This window comes from Aegilops tauschii, chromosome 4, assembly GCF_002575655.3.
Source record: "Aegilops tauschii subsp. strangulata cultivar AL8/78 chromosome 4, Aet v6.0, whole genome shotgun sequence".
Classification (NCBI taxonomy): Eukaryota; Viridiplantae; Streptophyta; class Magnoliopsida; order Poales; family Poaceae; genus Aegilops; species Aegilops tauschii.
Window position 1 is genome coordinate 145,969,583 of NC_053038.3, and position 6,632 is coordinate 145,976,214.

The following is a 6,632-nucleotide window of genomic DNA, read 5'->3' on the forward strand; positions in this document are numbered from 1 at the left end:
GAACCACGTCTGGTTCCAGTCCTTTGGGTGGCTTGGCGGCTCGGCGTAAGGAAAAAGGCAGTCTCTCCGTCGCTGAATGGAGATTCCACCAAGTTCCAAGCTCAGCCCATTGGCGCACTCGTTCTGACGGTTCAGATAAAAGAGTTCTCTGAAGAGCAGCAAGCTGGGCTCTTCTCCAAGGTAGACCTCGCAGAAAACTTGGAAATTGCATATATTCGACACCGAGTTGGGTCCTATGTCTTGTGGCCACAGATCAAAGAAATTCAGCACATCTCTAAAGAACTTTGAGCCGGGCGGTGCGAAGCCCCGGCTCATGTGATCAGCAAAAATTACCACCTCCCCGTCCTTTGGCTATGGTCTCTCTTCTGATGGGTCGGGAGCACGGTAGGACATGACGTCCTTCTTGGGCAGGTAACCCGACTTCACGAAATCTGCTAAGGTCTCGTCGATGACGTTGGACCTCATCCAATTGCATGTGATGGGTGCTTTGGGAGCTTTGGGAGGCATGGTGAAAGTCGGAAGCCTATGATAAAAGGAAATGTCCGGTTTAATTATAAGCCGGAGGAAATTTACAGTTCATTGTTTAAAGTGGCGGCTTATGGAGGGGCCTAATGACATATATCTAAGTGCACCGGGTTATCTAAGCCGCTGGAGGTATTGAGAGTACTTCAATTGTCTACGACCTTGTCGCAAATGAGCCAGAAAATTTTACGGCGCGTGGCTTCTTTTGAGCCGGAAGGTTTTACGGCGCGTGGCTTCTTTAAGCCGGAAATGTAAACCGCCATGACTCAGCAGGTGCAGTTTTTTACGAAGTGTGGTGAAAACAGGTTTCGCACATTGCAGTAACTAATTTGGATCAAAACTGTCGGCTAAAAAGGAAAGTTTCTAGACCTAAAACAGACGCAGAAGAAGTTCGCGGGTTCGAACGGAGCCTCTATGCAGTAAAAAGGAATCTATGTACATTAGGAATGGAAGTGAAACAGCTACCACAGCAGTTCTATACAAGTCTAAGATCAAGAAGGGTGGTAAAAATCAAATCTACCAAGAACCCGCGAAGAACGGTTAAGAACACGGGAAGAACAGGAAGAAACCCTACTGCAGATCTGTTCTACGGGGTAGCAAGGACTTACAGGTGCTGGTGAGTCGTGGAGGTCGCCGCCGTTTTCTCTGGACACAACAGGTTGATGCAGCGGCCGGAGTTGGTGAGGAGAAGGAGGCCGGCGGCGGCAGCAGCAATGGAGCTCGAGCGGGAGAACAGTGGCGAGAGGAGGAAGACGAGTGGCCGGAGGTTCAACGGGCTGGGGTATTTATAAGGCAAGGCTCATAAGTGGGCGCGAGAAATGAGGAGGCGACGGCGCGGTTATCTCACCATAAAAACGCCTAGATTTTCGGGATGGCAGTAAAGATAAGATCCGTTGCGGATATGGTGGAGTAAAAAACGGACTTAATGGAAGATGACGTCACGACGGATTACCCGGAATCCAGAGGATGACGTCACGCCGGGTTATGGCCCTCACACAATTGTAAGCCGGAGATTTTCTGTCGAAAGGATTGAAGATTGACGTGAGCCGGCTCAAATCAATCTGGGGCCTAATGTTGAGGATATAAACCTTAGAGTCACCCGCCCGGTGGGGCCGGGTTACTCATAAGGGTCATCGCCTGAAGCCCGGTGCCAAGCTTGAAGACGGTGGGCCAAAGATGGGCTTAAGACCCGGAGATGGCTTAAGGCCCGTAGTTACAACCGTCATTATGGAAGAACTTGTAGTGTAAGGCAAGAATAGTTGAGAGTCCGAGCCGGACACTCTTATGAGCTGGCCGGGACTCTCAGAAGCTGCTGGGCGTCAACCTCTCTGTATAAAGGGACGACCCGGCAGCGGTTTGGGGGAGGAAAGATCTCGTCAAGAGCCAGGCATAGCAGTTAAGCTCCCTGGTTATCGAAACCCTAATCAATACCACCTCAACTGGACGTAGGCTTTTACTTTCACCGTAAGGGGCCGAACCAGTATAAACTCCCGTGTTCCTTGTCCCGTTTAACCCCTTCAAGCTTCCTAGCGGCGATGGCTCCACGACTAAGTCCTAGCTTGAGGACATCTGCCGTGACAATTCCACGACACAAGGCGAATGGGAAGTGGAGACTGTGTATTGATTACACAGATATCAATAAGGCTTGTCCTAAGGACCCTTTCCTGTTGTTGCGCATCGACCAGATTGTTGACTCCACAGCCGTGTGTGATCTGTTATCATTCCTCGACGCCTACTCGGGCTACCACCAAATCTTCATGACAACAGAGGATGAAGAAAAGACAGCATTCATCACCCCATGTGGTACGTATTGCTTTTTACGGATGCCTTTCGGGTTGAAGAGTGCTGGCTCAACGTTCACAAGAGGGGTCCAAATTGGTTTTGAACCTCACCTCCATTGAAATATGGAGGCATACATGGATGACATAGTGGTCAAAACCAAGGACGGGCCAACTCTTGTGCAAGATCTGGAAGAGACATTTGCTAACCTGCACAAGATCAACCTCAAGCTGAACCCTGAGAAGTGTGTCTTCGGCGTTCCATCCGGCAAGCTTCTCGGGTTCTTTGTGTCGCAGCGCGGGATCGAGGCAAACCTAGACAAGATCAAGGCTATTGAGCAGATTGAGGCGCCCAAGCGGATCAAGGATGTGCGTTGGCTCACCGGCTGCGTTGCCGCCATGAGCCGATTCATCTCCAAGTCCGCCGAGCGTGCCCTTCCCTTCTTCAAAATCTTGAAGAAGGCAGGCCCAATAGAGTGGACCCCAGAAGCCGAGGCAGCATTGCAGGATATGAAGAAATACCTTTCCTCCACGCCAATACTAGTTGCGCCTAAACCACAAGAGTCGTTGCTGCTGTATCTGGCGGCGACGAATCAAGTGGTCAGCACCTCGCTGGTGGCACAGAGGGAGGTCAACGAGGAGGCAGTGACGGCGGCAGAACCAGCGGATGGCAAGCCCAAAATTCCACCGGCAGGGCCTGGTGCCGGCAAGGCGAGGTCCCCGGCAGAGTCTGATGCCGCCGAGGCAGTGCCGCGCAGTCAAGTGAGGTGGTGCAGAAGAAGAAGATGACGCAGCACCCGGTTTACTTTGTCAGCTCCCTCTTGGAGGGAGCTAGATCGAGGTACTCCGGTGTGCAGAAATTGCTCTTCGGCCTCCTTATGGCCTCGAGGAAGCCGCGTCATTACTTCCAAGCCCACGAGATCACTGTCCTCTCCCACCTCCCGTTACAACGGATACTGCATAACCCAGATGCGACTGGAAGGATTGTGGAATGGGCCTTGGAGTTGTCAAGCTTTGGTTTAAAATTTGAAAGTACCTCGACAATTCAGAGCAGAGTCTTGGCGGAGTCCATTGCCGAATGGACCTCGACGCCTAACGAAGAAATCCAGGAGACCGCTCTCCTCGGCAAGGAAGCAGACCGCGACTGGATCATGTAGTTTGATGGGGCTTTCTCGCTGCAAGGTGCCGATGCTGGTGTGCTGCTCGTCGCACCCACCGGAGAGCACCTCAAGTACGTGATCCAGATGCACTTCCCTAGGGAGATGTCCACCAACAACACTGCTGAGTATGAGGGATTGCTTGCCGGTGTCAGGATCGCAGCAGACCTCGGGGTTAAGAAGCTCATCGTCAGGGGTGACTCGTAGCTCATTGTCAGACAGGTCAACAAGGATTATCAGAGCCCATTGATGGAAGCTTACGTAGATGAGGTGAGGAAGCTGGAGGAACGCTTTGACGGTATCCAAGCGGAGCACGTCCCCCGAGCGGAGAACGACGTCGCCGATTACCTGTCAAAGCGTGTCGCATTCAAGCTACCTGTGGAACCAGGTAACTTTTTGCTCCGGTTAACTCAAAAACCGTCGAACCATCAGCGGGGCAGAACAAGCGGAGGAAATCAGGTCCCGATAATTACTTTCCTACCATGCCCCTGGGGCTGCCGGCAAGGGTGATGCTGCGGACGCTGAGCCTGCCCAAGAGCAACTAGCTCTGGCAGGGCGTCAAGCCCTGGCCGTAGAGACAACCGCTCCCATGGCGGAAGAAATGCCTTTGGTCCTTGCCATTGAGCCCCAGGCTCCGGCATGGGCGCAGCATACCGTCCAATTGCTCCAAACAGGGGAGCTTCCTGAGGAGCAGGAAGAAGCGGAAAAAGTAGCCCGTCGGTCCGCCCTGTACCAGTTCATCGATGACATCCTGTACAGGAGAAGGCCAAACGGTGTGAAATTGAAGTGCATCCCCCGGGAGGAAGGACTGGAGCTGTTGGTGGAGATACATGGAGGCATATGTGGCTCCCACATAGGGTGGAGGGCCCTTGCCGGGAAGGCGTTCCGGCAAGGTTTCTTCTGGCCCACCGCCCTCCAGGATGCGACAGCACTAGTAACCGAGTGTGAAGCGTGTCAGTTCCATTCAAAGAAGCTTCATCATCCAGCTCAAGCCCTTCAAACAATCCCTCTCTCCTGGCAATCCTCGGTCTGGGGGCTCGATATACTGGGCCCTTTCCTCCGCGCTGTCGGGGGCTTTGAGTACTTGTACGTTGCGATCGACAAGTTCACAAAGTGGCCGGAGGTGGAAGCAGTGAGAAAGGTGACTGCTCAATCAGCTGTCAAGTTTTTCAAGGGACTGGTCTGCCATTTTGGTGTGCCAAACAGAGTCATCACCGACAACGACACGCATTTCACGAGCCACACCTTCATGCAATACATTCAAGACCTCGGCAACAAGGTCTATTTTGCTTCCGTGGCACACCCACGGAGCAACGGCCAAGCGGAGAGGGCAAATGCTGAAGTGTTGTGAGGCCTAAGGACAAAGACTTTTGACAAGCTGCGCAAGAGTGGAAGGCGCTGGATTGATGAATTGCCGGCGGTTCTTTGGTCGATCAGGACGACGCCAAATCGAGCCAACAGCCAGACACCTTTTGCCCTGGTATACGGGGCAGAAGCAGTTCTCCCCATGGAACTCATATACGGGTCACCTCGAGTGCTCGCTTATGATGAGCTTGAGCAAGAGCAGTTGCGCCAAGATGACGCAACACGCCCTGAGGAAGATCGTCTTCGGGCGGCTGTGAGAGTAGCGCGCTACCAGCAAGCCTTGCGCCGCTACCATAGCCGCAAGGTTCGTGCCCGAAGCTTTGAGGAAGGCGACCTTGTTCTTTGGCGCGTTCAGTCGGCCAAGAATTCCAACAAGTTGACGCCAAAGTGGGAAGGCCCTTATCGGGTAATACGAGTCACCAGGCCTGGCGCAGTCTGCCTGGAAACCGAAGATGCTATCCCAGTGAGCAACTCCTGGAACAGCAAGCATCTTCGCAAGTTTTACCCGTAAGGCGCGGCTTGCCGGGCCTCCCGGCAAGCCACCTTTTGTACAAGCCTTGCCGACAAGGCATGTAACTCTTTGTACAAAGCCAGGCACAGACCCTGTGCATAAATAAATGAAGCGCTGGCGCCCTAAGTTATAGCATGCATGCTAGGTCGAGTCTCTCCCTTGGTTAGGGTTGATGGTGCTTAGCGGCGACTAATCCCTAGCCTAGAGGTCGAGTGCGTGTCAATCTGTTTCTTTTCTGGCCTCCTTTCGTTCACATGGCACATGAGCACTTCTGCTAAGCTACTTGGAAGAAGGGAAACGGACCGGCATCCCGACCCCGGAAAACCAGAGTTGCCGGGGGCTGCAATCACGGGGATCCAATCGCGGCAAGACAAGGTTGCCGGGGGCTGCAGATCCAGATATGTCTTCCATCCTCTATCATGCATTTCGGAACGGAACTGGGATATGTGAAACCTCGTTTTATTTCTAGGCCACCGTGCTCCCCTTTTCTATACCAAAGGATTATCTCCTGGGCCCGGATTTGGTTGTAGCCGCGGTGGCAAGGAAGTATAACAAGGAGTCTAAGCCCACTTCATCCCTGCCTCTGCCAAGGGCGCGAGAATGGTCGAGGGAAGTAGGGGGACGGCAAGGCATGTTGCCGGGTGAAAACGTTTATCTTAAATTATAACAAGGATTCGTTCCTTGTCGCGGGGTCTGCCCACGAATGAAAAACCCGGCAAACATCCCTTTTTCATTAAAAGCATCCCACAACAGGTACAGTCTGTACGGAATGAAAAACATGAACAATGGGGATTACAAGCTTTAAATTTAACAAGGCCCGAAGGCTTACAGATTAAAAAAGAGATAAGGTGCCCGTGATCCCTTTCTTGTCCCTCTCCTCAGGAGGCAGGTCAAGGAGGCGAGAGGACAAAAGGGGCGCCTAGGCGAGCTACGAGCAGCAGAAAGCACCAAGAGAACACCTCGGTGGCCGCCCACGGGTAGGCCGGTGATGACGGTGCCGGGAAAGGAGCTGGTAGACAAGGCGGCAGGACCCTCAGTACGCGACGAAGGCGTCGGTGCCCGCGTACTCCGAGTTGACGGCCTTGCCGCCCGCCCTCTTCCTCTTCCGCAGCCTCCCGACACCAGCCGCCCAAGGAGACGGCCCCTGAGAAGTTCAAGGAGGAGCAGCCAGGTGCAGATGCTGCTGCTGCCACACCCACCCAGGCGCGGGGCGTCTGACGCCTAGTCGGACTCATCCCCGTCATCTGCCCCACTGTCCTCCTCATCACTTTCACTCGAGGAAGAGCTTCCATCGTCGGA